The 16,968-nt window shown below is 40.7% G+C and overlaps 1 protein-coding gene and 1 long non-coding RNA gene across 2 annotated transcripts in view; one reads left to right on the forward strand and one right to left on the reverse strand.

The window, feature by feature from the left end:
• Positions 1-16,968, reverse strand: part of Limch1 (LIM and calponin homology domains 1) — a 292,070-nt gene that overhangs the window by 228,631 nt on the left and 46,471 nt on the right. The window lies entirely within an intron of this gene.
• Positions 4,350-6,628, forward strand: LOC150055828 (uncharacterized). The gene is made up of 4 exons (XR_016537468.1): positions 4,350-4,402; positions 4,646-4,773; positions 5,431-5,652; positions 6,503-6,628. It is a non-coding gene; the product is annotated as an uncharacterized LOC150055828 (long non-coding RNA).

The raw sequence follows: 16,968 nt of genomic DNA on the forward strand, positions 1-16,968 counted from the left end.
TCGGGTTGGTATGAAAGCAAAACCTTCTCAACTTCATCCAGCAATAACTGAAGATCCAAAATGACTTTTCCCTGGCTGCTTTAAGGACTTACACTCAGACACATGGACAATGTCTGGGAACAAGAGGCAAGCATTTGAGTGTTTGTGAAAAATAGAGGAAAATACATTGAGAACTCCAATGAACATTTCAGCCACATTATAAGTGAAAAGCAAAATGCTTTTTGCCTGGATTGGAATGTCTACTTACAATACCCTGAGCACAGGATCTGGCAATAGCAGAGAGCAAATACCAGCTGTACTTTCATGCTTCCTATGCTATTTTTGCCTATAAAAACCATGCTTTCATTCTTTCCGCCTTCACTTAATTCCATTACACAGTTTCCTCTCTATTTGTTATTATAAATGCCAGCTGGGTGGGAGCCTGACTGAGATGTCAGGGACACTACTCACGCTGGTTGGGACATTTTTTTCACTCTCAATCTGTGAGACAATCAGCAACAGTCCTCCAGGGACTGGAGGACTAAGTTCCCCATCAGTCAGCAAGCTTCAACCCTGGCTCCTTGCATACTTCTGGCTCCTGTTTCACTAGTGAAGGGAAAGGTCACCTGGGTCATACAGAGCCTCACAAGGTTTCTAGGCAGATGAATAGTTGTTCTGTGTTCCTTCCTTACCAAAGGCAGCAGCAGAGCACCACTGTCTAGACATGCAAAGATATTTTTCATGAGCACAAATAGGTTGGGTTGGGGTTTGTTTTTTTTTTCCAAGCAAGAAAGAGATTTACTTTTATTTTAAAGCATGCACACAGTGACAGTAGCCCTTCTAGAAATCCTTCTGATGAGACTTCTGTGTCCAGCTCACATTCAGAAATAACACAACACAACTAAAGGGATACAAGTGCCATGACAGTGTGTGATGTATTTACTATGGGGTGCCAGATGGCTTCACTTTTAGATTAGAGAATTCACCTTTCAAATACAAAAGACTAACTAGGAACTATGTGTTTTCATGTTAGTTTTCTACTTTCTAATACAAGTCGTTAATGGACCCTTTTCTCACACTTCCAATAGATACCTAAAGATTGACCAAATACTGGTTTGCTATTCCCAGCAAGAACCAAACACATAACTGAACTTCCATGAAGAAAACCAAAGCTAACGCAGAGAAATTTAGAAATGGTGGAGTTTGGCCTAGTGGTAGAGTTCTTGCCTGGCATACACGAAGACCCGGGTTCGATTCCTTGGTACCACATACTTAGAAAAAGCCAGACGTGGTGCTGAGGCTCAAGTAGTAGAGCTCTAGCCTTGAGAAAAATCCAAGGACAGTGCTCAGCCCCTGAGCTTAAGCCCAGGACTGGCAAAAAAAAAAAAAAAAAAAAAAAAGAAATGGTGGAGTTGCATTTCCAGCTCTGGCAGGGTCTCTGTGTAGATTGCCTTGGTGCAATTATGTTAATTACTTTACATGCTGCCTCTACAATCCTGAGGATAAAAATGAAAAAGCTGTTTTGTTGGAACTTGTGCTACGAATAGCACAGTGTCAGTGTCAGACAAGGAAAAAAAAAATCTCAGAATTAACTGGCCCTGGTTAGTCTTCCATCCTGGTCACTTAGCCGGGGCTGTCGCTTCCCTACCAGAAAATCTCAAGGAGCAGGAAGGGGTCTTTCACTCAGACAAATGTTTAGAAGTGCCCTCTTTGTACAGATGAGACCTGAGACCAGAAAGCAATCCTACATCTGAGCATCTAGACATGAGTGAAGAGATCAAAGGCTCAAGCCATCAACACTACCTCCACAGTCGTGGCCTTCTCATTTACATCCTAGATGTATTCCTTTTTTTACTAGAAACACAAGGTTTAAAGAGATTTTCTCATAGCCCTATAAACTTTATTAGAACTCAACTCTATCAAAAGCTATAAATGAAATAAAAACGTGCTGACCTCATGAACTGTGTGACAAACAGGCCATGCTAGCTATTTCTTAGGGAGTCAATTAAAATCTCAAATAAGGATGAGCAGATAAGGGGCACTGGTTTGTATATTTGTTCTAGGAAACATCATGTCAATAAGTTGCTGTGGCATAGGACTTTGAAGATTGGGTTTTTAAGATCTTAAAAGCTTATAGACTCCAATTTTATTAGACTACCCTCTTGTATGATGTCCCCAGAGAGGTTCTGAATAGTTCTAATCTGGGCTCAATCATTAACCACTCAATCCAGCAAACTTCACTCTCCAGCCCTCAATGTTCTTATTCATCAGAAAGAGAGAGATCATATCTTACTAGGCAACTTGCAGCTTTATTTCTGCATTCAGATGAGCAAAGAAATTATAGCTGCAAAGGTTTTTAAGTGACTTTGGCTTAGAGCATTGCAAGGCAAGTGTATTAATTTTCTGCTGCTGCAGTAGCAAGTGACCATTTGATGGCTTACAACAATAGATTTGTTCTGTTACAGTTCAGAAGAACACAATCCAAGGTGCAGCCATTGGTGGTGTGATATTCTTTTTGGGTGCTATAGGTAGGGACTATTCTCTCCCTTTCCCAGATCCTATAGGATACCTGCTTTCCTTCCCTTGTCACTCCTTCGCCCATCTTCAAAGCGCATCATGCCAGATACCATGATGATGGTCATCATGGCTCCTGTGCCCCTTTTGAAGTCCCTTAGGACCACAAAACAGTAAGTGGGGCATCATCTGCCCTGAGCTTCTGAAATTGGCATCAGCTCTTCCTTAGGTACCTCACTGATTTGGGCCCTCAATCCCTTCCCTCCCTTTATGCACAGGACTTCTGCCCAACCAGAAGCAGAGTCCATTTCTTTATCCTTGAATCTATACTGTGACAGGAGCTCTTGTGATAATGAAGAGCTGGCAGCTCCAGCTTTGTCTTTCTAGGAAGCTCAATTACCTGTGATCACCATTAGCAGGGAGCCCAAACTAGCCAGATGGAAAGGCTGTATGGACAAGCCCTAAAGTGTTGGACATATGAGTAAGAATTCTTCCATCCCAGTCCAACACCAGGTGAATACAATGATCATGGCACTGCCAGGAAAAGAAAACAGTAACTTTATATGTGAATACATAGATATAGATATCTTTTTTGCCAGTCTTGGGGCTTGAACACAGGGCTTGAGCACTGTCCTTGGGCTTTCTCAAGGCTAGAGTTCTACCACTTGAGCCACAGCACCACTTCTGGCTGTTTCTATGTATGTGGTACGGAGGAATCAAATGTGGACCTTCATACATGCTAGGCAAGCACTCTACCACTGGGCCAAACTCCCGGCCCAACTTATAGATTTTTTTTTAAGCACGCTTTATATCCGTTTTCTTTTTTTCTGTATTTATTTGACTCAGAGCTTGGGCTCTGTCCCTGAGTGTCTTTTGCTCAAGGTTAGCACTCTACCATTGAGTAACAGAGCCACTTCGGTTTTTTCTGTTTATATAGTACTGAGGAATCGAACCCAGGGCTTCATACATGCTAGGCAAATTCTCTACACTAAGCCACAATCCTAGCCCCTCCAACTTGTAGATATTTTAAAGCTGTTTAGAGTGGTTTCTTATGTACAATAGGTAACTAAAGGAATCAGGAAGCTGGGCAGGGTGGCTCATTCCTGCAATCCCAAAAAGTCGATATCTGAGACTCTTATCTCCAACTAACCACCAAAAACCCTGAAGTGGCGCTGATGCTCGAAGGGGTAGGGTGATAGCCTGGAGCTGAAGAGCTCAGGGTCAGCACGCAGGCTCAGAACCCAAGCCCCACGACCAACAGACAAAAACAAACAAAAAATAAAAATAATAAAAGGAATCAGGAAAACAAACAAACAAAAACATTTTAGCCCACATCATAGATCCCAAATTGTGATCATGATAGTCATACATTTACAAAATGATCCAAATGCACTAAGCCGCCATACCTCTAGAATGCCTATTCCTTTGCAAGGATCTCGCTGGGCTTTGTTTTTTAGCTAATACATTCACTCAAGTAGGTGAAGAACTACTTGTGCTACTTTTTTTTCTTCCTCAATTAGCATGCAGAGATTTCTCTCAAGGTTAAGAGAATGTGATATGTAAAGTCACTGGACCACTGTCCTGAATAACAAACCCCAAGTCTTTTGACATCAGTGAGAAAATTCCTCAAGAATGCAAAGAACATAATACCAATTGTGAAGTGAGAAATTCCAGGACATTAACCCTTTAAGAGATACTGTCTTGTTCTGTTTTGTTGGGGGTTGACCAAGAGAACCATGAAACAAGATTAGAACAAGATTAGAATTTCTAATCTTCCAGCCCCTTATGCACCAGAATCTACTGAAATATATTATAGTAATAAGAATTTGATTCTCCCATGTCCTGGATTTTAGCCGCCAGGTTTTAAGAAAGGAAGCATCAGCATCACTTAAGGATGGTGCCCAGCTGAGTAAGCTTATTACTCAACATGGAGAGAGGCATGATGGGTGAATGTAGACATAATGTGAGAAAATGGAACTAGGGAAAGTAGGGGAAGAATGGCAGTTGGGAAAAAGGGAGAATGATGAAAGGGAGAGGGGCATTATCAAAATGCATTGTATTTACAAACTGACATGTTGATTTGAAACTCTTACAACTACTGAAAGATATTTTTAATTAATTTAAATTTTTAATTGAAAACTCCAACCTGTAGCTGTCACCTAGACTTGATGCTTACTTTTGGAAATGTTTTCAAATGGGAAACTAATATCGGAGCCATTTCTAAACCACGACAGGAGATGCCTGGACCTATTAACAAGTCAATTTAGAAAGTTGTTAGAGGTAAGAAAAATGACACACTTATTCAAACAAGGAAGTATGGACTATTTATTTTCCTAGTTTCTATATTTACATTATTGCTTCTCTTTATTAAATTCCATGAAGGACCACATGTACATAAAATCTTACGTTATAAATGGAGAGTTACACAAAAGCCAAGCTTCCAGGCCTCTAAAATACTCATCAGGAATTAGGAGTAGCAATAGACTTGTGTTTAAAGTCACCCTGACAAGTTTAGACTGCATAAAAAGCCAACAATGTACTCTATTATTTTTAGCTGCCACAATTAATCCACTCAAGCACAGTATTCACCCAGCATTCAACAGTCAGAAATACAACCAGTGGATTTTAAACTTAACCTGTCCACCCAATTGAGCCTCGTGAGGGGGAAAGAAATCAAGCTAATTAGAAATCAAAGTGTCCTGGATTCAGATGTTACAATGAGCACTTCCTAAGTATGTTGCCTTGGGTGTAACACTTAACTTTCTAACTGCATCTTGAATATATAGATAATAAGTGAAGCTTAATTAGTTCTTAACTAACTGTAGTTACCTTATAGGGTTGAAGGAAGATGAATGGATTTTATATGTAAAGTAGAAACTTCAGTTAACAACTAGGCACATAGTTGCTTTGGTTTCGATCTGAACCTTCTCCCTTTAGGTTTGATTCCCAAGGAGGAACTTTTGGGGAGGTGAAACCTCCTGGGAAGTCATTAGACTATGCGCTGAAGAAGATGGAGGTGGCATCAGGAGGAAGATGCTGCTTTTTCTTTTGCTCCCTGGTTGGTGACGTCAATGAGTTCTCTCTGTCCACCATCATGTGCCTTCATCTCACACCCAAAGCAACATGGCCAGCTGATCACAGACCAGAATCTCCAGCACAGTGAGCCAAACTCAATTTTTTTTTTCTCTCCTACAAGTTTATTACCTTGGGTCATTTGGAAAGTTAACTAACACAGTGATGTAATTAGTATTAGTTGTTATTATTAGAATTACTAAAAGGGTTGCTGTTGTTGTTGCTGCTGCTATTGATTGTTTTCTTCTGGTAGTATTGACATCCATTCCCTTGCTCTACTTAACCACTACTCTTAAGGTGGCTATTTAAATCTCTTAAGCACATGGGAAAAGTTTGCAACTTTTTTTTTTTGCCAGTCCCAGGTCTTGAACTTAGGGCCTGAGCACTGTTATTGGGCTTTCTCAAGGCTACAGCTCTGCCACTTGAGCCACAGCACCATTTCCAGCTTTTTTCGTATGTATGTCTTACTGAGGAAGCAAACCTGGGTCTTTGTGAATGCTAGGCAAGCACTCTACCACTAGGCCAAACTCCCAGCCCAAAGTTTGCAACTAATTCTTGGCAGATGACAGCATATAAACAATCAATAAGATGGTACATGAAGAAAAATATAACTAAAGGAGAAAACAGACATATGGGATAATTCAATAAGGTATTTGCTAGGTCATCTATGATTGTAGCTCCAAGAGAATTAAGAATGACTTCTTGAGTGTTGACAAATGACTATAAAACCAACTCTGCTACGTGCCTTTCCCCTCCTTGACTCATTCTCATGAGACAAAATGTGACGAAGTCTTCTAAAAACCAGTAAGCACTATGCCAACAGGGAATATTGGTTGGACCCTTATTACATGACAGACACAGTGGCATTTAATATGCGTCATATACTTAACTTTCACAACAAGCTTCTGAAATACTTCTTACTTTCTTCATCTGACAGAGAATGAGAGTGAGACTTAGAAGACTTTGAGCAACCTATCCCAGATCCTACAAGTAGTAAGGGGCTGGCTAACATTCCAACACATGGATAGATACCTGAAATATCTGCTCCCTACCAAGAAGAGAAAGATGATATGTTATAAAGCTTTGAGTCTTTCTCTTGAATTTTGAAAGAAAGAACAGGAAATGGATTTTATAATCACTTTTCATTCTACGTCTAGACTTTAGGAAGCAACCCATAACCTACCAAGAAGCAGACAAGAAGCATGGGATGTGAATCTACACAGAAACTGCTGTAGGGGAGGAGGTAGAAATAATCTGAGCATTCAGCTGTGTTCTAGGTCAGTCCCAATCTCACATGAATGTCTGATATTTACACAACTTGCTTGGGTGTTGGGGAAAATTGCTACACTTTTCATTATGAAGCCATGATGGTGGTTGAATTCCAATTTCAGCACATCATGATATAAAAGAAAAAGGGAAAAAAAACAAACTGGCTTTCAATGGAATTTTGAGTTTTAAGCCAGAATTTAATAAAGAAGTTATTCCCAGCATTTAATAAAGAAGTTATTCTCTTTAGGCACATTCAGTTTTGAGACATCTAACATATGGCAAAACCATGAAACTGTTGTGTTTCACATATAAGTAAAAATCCTTTTAAGATTACTTAATAGTTATTTATAACTCGAGAAATTATTTTAAAAACCGAGAAAGCAAGATATTGAAGACATTCTCAATCTTTTTTAAATATAGAGATGGATTTTGTTGTTATTTTGTATTTTGAGCAGTAAGAGGTTTTGAACCCAGAGCCTAGTATTTGCCAGGCAGAAGCTTTACTACTTGAACCATGCCCCTAGTCCTTTCTGTTTTAGTTATTTTTCAAATAGGGTCTTATGTTTTTGCCAAATGAACCTTACATTGTGATTCTCCTATAGTTGAGATGACAGGCACATGTCACCACACCCAGCTTTTTGTTGGCTGAGTTGAGGATCTTGTGAATTCTTTTTCTAGGCTGATTCAAGCGATGATCCTCTTGATCTCAACTGCCTCAGCTGAGATTATAGGCCAGGTAGAGGTGGATATTAATCCAGCTAGCTTCATCACTAACACTTTTGTAATTCCTAAAGCTATTTCCAAAAATTTAATCTCTGTAGGACTAGAAGATATTCCATTCATATACCTTGAGAACACTAGTGTCCATAGAAATCTGGAGTCAAATACTTCCAATTTTCCTCCTTTCAAGAACACGAGGAGGTTGTGGTTCCGGGCCCACTAGAAGTTAGACACAACCCTCTGATTTGTCTTTCATTGACTTACAAATGAATGTGAATGGCCAGTAATGTTACTTCTAGGCCAAATCCACAAGATGTGGTATTTGATTCACCATGTTTCCTTTCCTTCATTTCACCGTGGTGACTGGAAACATTCCAGATGGGGAAGATTTGTCAACCAGCACTCACGAATGAGGTCTATGTGAATGCCGACCTTCAATGCATAGGGAGTAGTGACAATTTTTTAAAAATCTTTTTTGTTCTAAACAGCCAAGATTTGAATAGTTTGTTATTGCATTACAATCTAGCCCATATTGACTGATTCACAAAACTTGAAGAAAAATCAAGAGGACCTGAGTGCTATACTCAGGACACAGACATTAGGAGAATCATGCTTCATACCAATCCCCCAGGCAAAAAGTTAGTAAAGTACATCTCAGCCAATAAACTAAGCATGGTGGTGTAGTCCTGTAATCCTAGTTAGACAGGAGGCACAGGTAGGAGGATTGCAGTCCCAGGCCAGCCCCAGACAAAAACTCAAGGACCTATTCAAAAATACATAAATAAGCCAAGCAAAAAAGGGCTAGAAATGTGGCTCAAGGGGTAAAGTGCCTGCCTAGTAAACACAAATCCCTGAGTTCAAATCCATGATTCCAAACTGCCAAGGAAGGAAGGAAGGAAGGAAGGTAGGAAGGAAGAAGGGAGGGAGAAGAGAGAGATAGGGGAGGGAGGAGGGAGGGAAAGAGGAAGGGGGAAGGAAGGAGGATGACAGGGAGGGAGGGAGAGAGGGAGGGAGGGAGAGAGGGAAAGATGAAGAAAAAAAAACCTGAAAATTATACATGCGATGACCACTTCCTTTATCATAACTCTTTAGAGGTTAAATCTGAGAACATCATGCTACCACAGCCAGACACAAACACTAGCACAACCAAGCAGAATGTTTGTTTGAATAGCACCACGCTGCCAGACGCCACTGGTGTCAGCATCACCTCTCAAAAATAGTAAAATCTGCAAAGAACAGTCCGTTCACATATCCTATGCCAGAATAATAATTATCTCCTTAGAAATGAGGCCTCGACTCAATGTCTCAACACAGGCAAATATATATTCAAGTAAGCTGGGTCAGAGCACTAGAAACAAATCCCTACCCTCAGAAACAAAACAACACAAAAACTAATGCTACCTTGTGGGACAAGAATATTTAAAGAGCCCAAAGGGAAAATAAGAACAGTAAAGAAAACCAAACCACAAACACATATTATCAAGAACTAGCCGGGGCCGGGAGTTTGGCCTAGTGGTTAAAGTGCTTGCCTAGCATGCATGAAGACCCAGGTTCGATTCCTCGGTACCACATATAGAAAAAAAAAAGCCAGAAGTGGTGCTGAGGCTCAAGTGGTAGAGCTCTAGCCTTGAGAAAGTCCAAGGACAGTGCTCAGGCCCTGAGCTCAAGCCCAGGCCTGGCAAAAAAAAAAAAAAAGAACTAGTATGCAGATGGTCTAGAATAGCCCAAGTGATGCTACTGAGGGTGGCAGGAAGATCCCACAACCATTCCTCCCTCTACCCACCCACCCATGGCTAGCGCTCACCTGGGTGGAGGATCTGCACCTGAAATGGATGTTGCCGCATCCCACTTCCTCCCTTCCCAAGTAGAGCTATTTCCAACAAGGAATCCCTTTTACATGCAACGTCTAGTGGAACGCTCAATGCTTGAGCAAGAAAAGGAAGACCAATGAGAGAAGTCTCTCAGGAAACCATGAGCAATGGCCTCATGGCTCTCTCTTGCTCAGGAGATGACCTAGATAGGGTGTGAACTCTACCATTGATCCTCAGTCCTATCTGAGCTACCGTGTGGCTTCTGCTCTAGCAGTCCACAGAAAACAGAAAACAGGAGGGCATGGTTTTCTGAGGCTGGAATTCACCACCAAGAAGACTGAGCCAACCAGCTGTCATCTCTCACTGCTAGGAGGTTAAATGGTTGGCATAAAGTCACATATCTGAATAGTTATAGGGCCCTTAATATCTCTACCTTCTGATCCCCAACCTGCTTCCTTTCTCTTCTTCCTTTACTATCACCACTGACCACTTCTGCTCACTTGGAATCAGTCCCCTCCCAAGGATTGCTTGACCTTAACTTCTGTTTCTTCCTCATTTACTTAGCAAACACTCTCTAAGTGCTTTGGCAATCTGAGCATGTTTAACCACAGTAATAAGAGGTGGCTATTATTATTATTCCACTTTACAGATGAGGCACAAAAAGGCTACATGACTTGCCCCATGCCCACAGATTAAGAAAAAGCTGAAGATTCAAAAGGCAGCCAACAAGCAGAGCTGGCAGAGCTGGCATTCACTCTTTACTACCACCATACTGCATTTCTACGAGACTGTGTACCCTTTTATCCCTGGGATCAAGAAAGCTCACATTCCTCATCCTTTTTATTCTCTTTCTCCTTTTTTTTTTAACAGAATAGGTTCACATGCAAATGAGAAGAAAGCCATGCAATAAAATAAAATAAAATCCAATGGAGTCATAGTGGTGGATGATGATTATAGTGCAAGGTTCCTCCCATCTCTCCTCCCCTACACTTTGTGCTAAATGCTTAATGGATAATGCATGAGCTGCCCTGGCTCTTTTCATTGGTTAGGTGGACACTCAGGGATTTATGGGCAAAAGCATCTGAGAAGGTACTCACAGAATTGTGGGAAAAAGAAGCATTTGAGCAGGAGCCCAAGGCACTGTGGGAATAAGAAGCACCATGATGGGATACATGTTGTCTGTCATGTATTATGTCTGACACTTTTTATCCCTATCTACCCAACAGTTCCTCTTTCCTTTCCTCATTACCCACTCAGATGGAAACCCTAATTGCTGTTTCTCTCACTATTTAAGAACACCCCCTTTTTGGGTTCCAGTCTTGAGATTTAAACTCAGGACCTGGGCACTGTCCCAGAGATTTTTTGCTCTATCACTTGAGCACAGCTTCTCTTCCAGCTTTTTGCTGGTTAATTGGAGATAATAATTTCATGAACTTCCTCTCCTGGACAGGTTTTAAACCACAATCTTCATATCTCTTAGGTAGCTAGGATTACAGGAATGAGCCACTGGTGCCATTTCAGAGGATCTCAAGTACAGAACAATCTACTTAGTTGTTCAGACCACCCAAGGAAATCATTTCTTATTTTCCAACACACAAATTACATTTTCTCTTTCCTAATTACTGACTACACAAAAGGAAAAAAATAAAAGAGTTAACTATTCTTTTTCCCCCTCAGTGGACTTAACAATGGAGGAGAAACAAGATAAGGAAGCATCAATGAGCCCCTAGGACTAGACAACATGCTGTGAGTTAAAAGATAAAGCAAAAATTGGGGCCATATTCACCAGGGATGATTGACTAAAACTTAAAAGATAGAGCAAAACTTGGGCCATATTCACCAGGGATGATTGACTGAAACTTAACTAGAGAACTCACTTGTTTGTACAATCTAAAGAAAGAAGGAGTCCTGTTTTTGTGAGATAACCTTCAGCCTAGCTTCTGTTTTATTTTTGTAATTGGGGGTTTTCATGAGCAGGAGTGCAAAGGTCTCCTGGCAAAAGCTCCTTTGTTAAAAATCCAGAAAAAACAAATAAGCAGCATGGCTACTTTGGACCAGGCCACAGCTGCCCTGCTTTCAAACATGTTAACTTCCACTTCTTCAAGGAAATGAGCACACAAAGGCTTCCAGAACTGTCTGGTCCCAGGAGGTCACTGCACGGGACCAACTGGTTTCTTGCCTACAACAGGGAGAGGGCAGGCAGGAGGGAGGAGAGAGGAAATGGCTATGCAGGCTGATAAATAAAAAGCTACCCATTCCCTTGACCCCAGGGCAGAGGCAAAACAAAATCCATCATTTGTAGGCTTACAGGCAAACTTTATGGGTACACACGATACATCCTCCCTTTGAGTCACAAGAAGTAAATTGTTCACACAGGCAGACACAGTCATAGGAAGAAAGCAGAGGCCAGAAGAGCAACAAAAAGTCCAATTATCCCTTTCCAATATGTCTTGAGAAATATTCAGATGTAAAAGAACGTAAGTCTGCCACTTTCTCTGACTGCCAGATAGTCATCTATTCATTGATCTCTGTGGCATTAATTCTCAGTCTCGTTCTGTGCTCAGGAATCATGGCAGCCACAGGGGGACAAGGCTAATACAGGTGGACATTCCTCGGCCAAACATCCACAATCCTCTAAAGTCGGAGACATGTTAAAAATCTACACAACCAAAGGGCAAACTCCACATTTGATCTCATGTGACAGGTCACAACTAGAGGCAGGAGCAAAAGATACTCTGTTCATCAGTACAACCTTTGGCCCCTGCACAAAATGATTTAAAATATTGTATAATAATATGTATGGGGTGGTTACTAAACACAATGAATTCTGTCTCCAGGGCCTGGGGTGTATCCAAAAGATGTCTCATATGTATATACAACTACAGCAAAATCTGAACAAAATCTGAAACACTGCTAGCCTCATTTTTTCATACAAAAGATGCTCACACTATAGTACCATCTCCCCATCTGGGGCTCAGAGTTAAAAGGGAGCTGGAATCTCACAAGGCCTGCATCATGCAAGGTGCTATTATATGTGCCAAGAATACAAATGCAGTATTTCTTACAGTCTTACTTATAATGAATATTTTATATGAAAGAAAACCGCTAGTGAGTCCTCCTAGATGTGAATCATAAACACAACAGCCAGAAAGGCTGATTTCTGAAGACTACGCTCTGGAACTGGGGTGGCTCTTTTGAGCAATAATGAATGGTTTCTCGCCAGCCCAATCTGGAAGGGACATTCATGACAATAGTGGATGGAAAAAAAAACTGTACTACACATTACAGTCAGTAAACACCTTTTCCAAGTCTTTCCTCATATATAATACGCAGCAACATAAAACCTTCAGAAGATAAAGTCACTTGATTTACTCTATATAGGTAATATTCCTAACTTGACATTGCTAGGCTCATGTGACAACTGATAAATTTAACTGAAGGCTTCTATGAAGCATCTATACTACTGTAAACATTTGTACTATTATAAAGGGAAATGTAGAAAAGTATTTATTACCCATGCTGTGAAAAGAACTAAGAGCCATGTGGAATTGTACAGGAATCTTTGCACTCTGTTAATACTTGCAAAGATTTCATAGTTAGCAGCTCTGGATTTCAGATCAAAACCACTCACATGCATATAAAATATGTGTATGTGTGTGTGTGTTCAGGTATTTTTGTTGTTGTTTTTGTTTAGTGGTGGTATTGGTATCTGAACTCAAGTCTTCTTGCACTTGCTAGATAGGCCATGTACCGTGTCATACTTTTTGCACTGATTATTTTTCAGGTAGGGCCCTGCATTTTTGCCCAGAGCAAGCCTTTGAAAACAATTCTCCTCTTTATACCTCTTATAGCAAGGGTTACTCAGTTTGTTTACTGAAACAAACTCACAAATATTTTTTGCCTGGGGTAAGTTTGTTAGCCTCAAATTATGAATCTCTCTTCATCTCTACCTGTATGGGAGCTAAGACTGCAAGTGAGGGACATCATGCCCGACTAAATGTTCTTTAAAACAGAGGCACCTCTGGGTGCCCATGGCTCATGCTAGAATCCTAGCTACTTAGGAGGCTAAGATCTAAGGATCACGGTTCAAAACCAGGCTGGGCTGGCTTTGATGAGACTTTTATCTCCGATTAACCATGGAAAAGTCAGAAGTGGAGCACTCACTTTCACACAAAAAAATATCAGGAACAGCATCCAGCTGGCATGTGCATGCTTATGAGCATATGCATACACACAAACACCAACACACACACACACACACACACACACACACACACACACACACAAAAATCAGCAGCACCTCATACACAGCTCAGATGTCCATCAACTATGCTCCCTAAAACTGTGAAATTAGAAACTGAAGTGTCTATGTGTGTGAGTGAGACCCAAATAGAAAAACGAAAAACCTGGGACACAAAAGTGAGGAAGAGATGCGGTGACGTGTTCAGTAAACAACTGTTTCCAGAGATTAGAAATGGATTGTCTGAGCCAACACCCACAGACACCTAATCTGTAGGAAAAAATAAAAGTGAACACCACTGGTTAGAAGGTAGCAGGCAAAGATAGCAGGCAAACAGAAATAGAAGTGGGTGGAGGGGAAGGCGCCTAGAGGGTATGGAAATACTGAACAGGATGGAAACCCAGACCAAGAAAAAGGAAATAAGAAAGAAAAAATCTACACCGGTACAGTGCCTGCAACTAAGACCCTTCATAGACATGAAGCCATTAGAAGTCATTATCTCGCTATGAAAACAAGCAGATGATTCTTAACTTGGTGTTCTGTAGCTAAAATCTTTTTAAATGTTCTGAAGAAAAAAAGCATGCTCTTTTAAACTTAAGAATCCATTTGTACCCAGCAATGGACAATGTCATACAGCAGAATGATTATAAAATCTGGGAGCCCAGAGGAATACGTGTACAAGTGAGAGAGAGAGCTAATCAGGACCTAACATAGACACCCAGAAGGAAGAGCTTTGATAAATTGTCCTCTGCTTTCCTCTTTGACCGTAACACACACAAGAAGCCCAGATTTCCTACAGGAAACAGAAACCTGGAGAAGTCACATTTTAAGGGCCTGGGCAACAGCTAACAGCAGCATCAGCCAGAGCAGATGCAAAGAGCTATCATAGTCCTCAATCCATTTTCCACCACGCAAAATTCCAAATGCCCTGAAAACCCAAAACATTAAGCTGGATGAAAGCTCAATCAGTGGCAATATGGGCCTAAAAACAATAGACTTCATTTATCCCATCCAATGTCATAAATCATATGAGCTTTGTTATCCAAAATGCCAAGTATTCTGAATATAGGAGAATGCATAGGATGTGGCTTAAATGGTAGAGAGCCTGACTAGCAAGCACAAGGTCCCAAGTTCAAACCCCAGTATCACTACAAAAGAAAAAGAAAAACAATCACTAGAACTACTTAAATCATCAACAGACTTTCTTGCTTATAGAAAGAGAAAGAATGCAGTAAAAAAAATCCAACATATATCCAACAAAATTAAGAAGAGTGAAGAGGGAAGTAGAGGAGAGATGGAAGAATGTTGAAAGGGGCAACACTGATCAAGATACATTGTATTCATAAATTGTTTCATTAAACTCCTTTGTTACAACTAAATATAAAAATTAAAGTTGAAAACTGATACATGCTTGTGAGATTAAAAAATGGTGCAATGATTTGTTAATATAGAATAGATTAAAAAAGCTAATTATATACAAAAAAGAAAAGAAAAATTCTGTGTCAGATGTATAGATCTAATTAGTACAAGTGGTTAAAAAAAGTTTATAAAGTTATCTGAATTTCTGACATTAAAATAAGAAGACAAGGGGCTTACTGATTGAGCCACAGTTCCAGTTCTGCTTTTTACTAGCTATTTTGGAGTTGGAGTCTCCTGAACTTTTCTGCCCAGTTGGCAGCCACTAGCATTCAGTTTGCAGTTTTTAAAATGAAGTCTATGATAACTACCAGTCAGAATAAATTCAAATTGGCCACATATAGGAAAATGTGCTTTCCCCACCATTCTTGCAATGTGGAATCTTTCTCATCTAGCACTTGGCAGTCATAAGTGAACACCTGCTGTCAAATCTTCCCAGGCCAAGCCACATCTTCCACACTCCCACATGCAGAACTTGGGAGTTTCAGCAAAGGATCCTGAAGCTCTTAAGTTATCCCTGTCTCCAAGTTTCCTGCTTTGCACTTCCTTGGGGGAGGAGGAATCAGAATGAATAAATCAGGGGTGTGGTCCATCCAGAAAAGTGCTATGTCCAACATATCCATCAAAGAGCAAATTCCAGTGAACTTCTGAAATGAAGTTGGCAAACAGTAGAACATAATTAACCTCACTGGTCATCTCCAGGCAGAGCCAGATTCTGGCCTCATCTTGTTGGCTCTACTCCCTAAATCAAAAGGCTGGCCCTAACAGGCCTTTTATTCTGGCCTCCAGAATCAGTAGGTTTTCAGAGTTACGAAACATGAAAGTGAGGAATGCATTTTCATTTTCTCTGCTGTCATCATTGAAGACTTCTGTGCACAAAGCTTTTCTGACCATTTGGACCCCCCTGCATGTGGACTTCATTGATCCCAAGTAGCCTGTGAGGAAGGAATTAGCAGTACCCACTGCCCCCTCTCCCAGCCTGGCACTATTTCCATGTGGAGAAGCAGAAGTTCCTGGACCTGGTATTTCCCATATTTTTCATCATTCAGGTCTCAGCCGAAAGATCACTTTCCCAGAGACAGTGCCCAGAACACCAAATAAAAAACAACAAGCCCTCCTCTACATCTCTCAGTTCCTCCCTCCCTCTTTCTCCCCCCTCATTTACTTTTATTCACAGAATTTAATATTATCTGAAATTCTTTTCAAGTGTACTTATTATCTGAATTGCCCTACTGGGAGATCAGGTTCTTGAAAGTAAGGGAACTAGTTTGTTTAGTCCAAAGTTGTACCTTCAGTTCTGACAAGAACACTGCCAAAGAATGGCATTTAACTGTGTAGGAAAAGAGAAAAGAGGGAGGTGAGGGAGAGGGAGAGCAGGGAGGGGAGAGAAGGGGAGAATGGGAAGTGGAGGGGAGGAGATATCAAGGAAAGGAAGAAGAAAGAGATGAAGGAAAGTATCAAGAGAAAGAGGGAGGGAGGATGGAAGTGAGGCAGGAAGGGTAGAAATACAGACTTGAAACTTTAGAGGGAGAAAGACTTTGTTACTAGAAAAAAAATTACCTTCAAGTCAAGTGCCACCTGTTATCCTAGCTACTCAGGAAGTTGAGATCTGAGAATTGAGGTTCAAAGCCAACATGGGCAGGAGAGTCCATGAGACTCTCATCTCCAATTAAGCACAAAAAGGAGGAGGATGTAGTAGAGGAGGAGTTCTAATGGTACAGTGCTAGCCTTGAGCAAAAAAAGCCCAGGGATAATGCAAAAGCCCTGAGTTTAAGCCCCAGGACTACTAAAGAGACAGACAGACACACAGACAGACAGACACACAGACAGACAATTTTTAAGTAATTGTACCCTTGTCATTAAACAAAGCTGCTTATACATAGACAACATCTTTACTTAAATCAAATTCTGAGACATTTTACTAGAGAAGGTTGTAAAGTGATTAGA

Source organism: Megascapheus bottae, chromosome 13 (assembly GCF_031878675.1).
Source record: "Megascapheus bottae isolate mThoBot1 chromosome 13, mThoBot2.hap1, whole genome shotgun sequence".
Taxonomy (NCBI): Eukaryota; Metazoa; Chordata; class Mammalia; order Rodentia; family Geomyidae; genus Megascapheus; species Megascapheus bottae.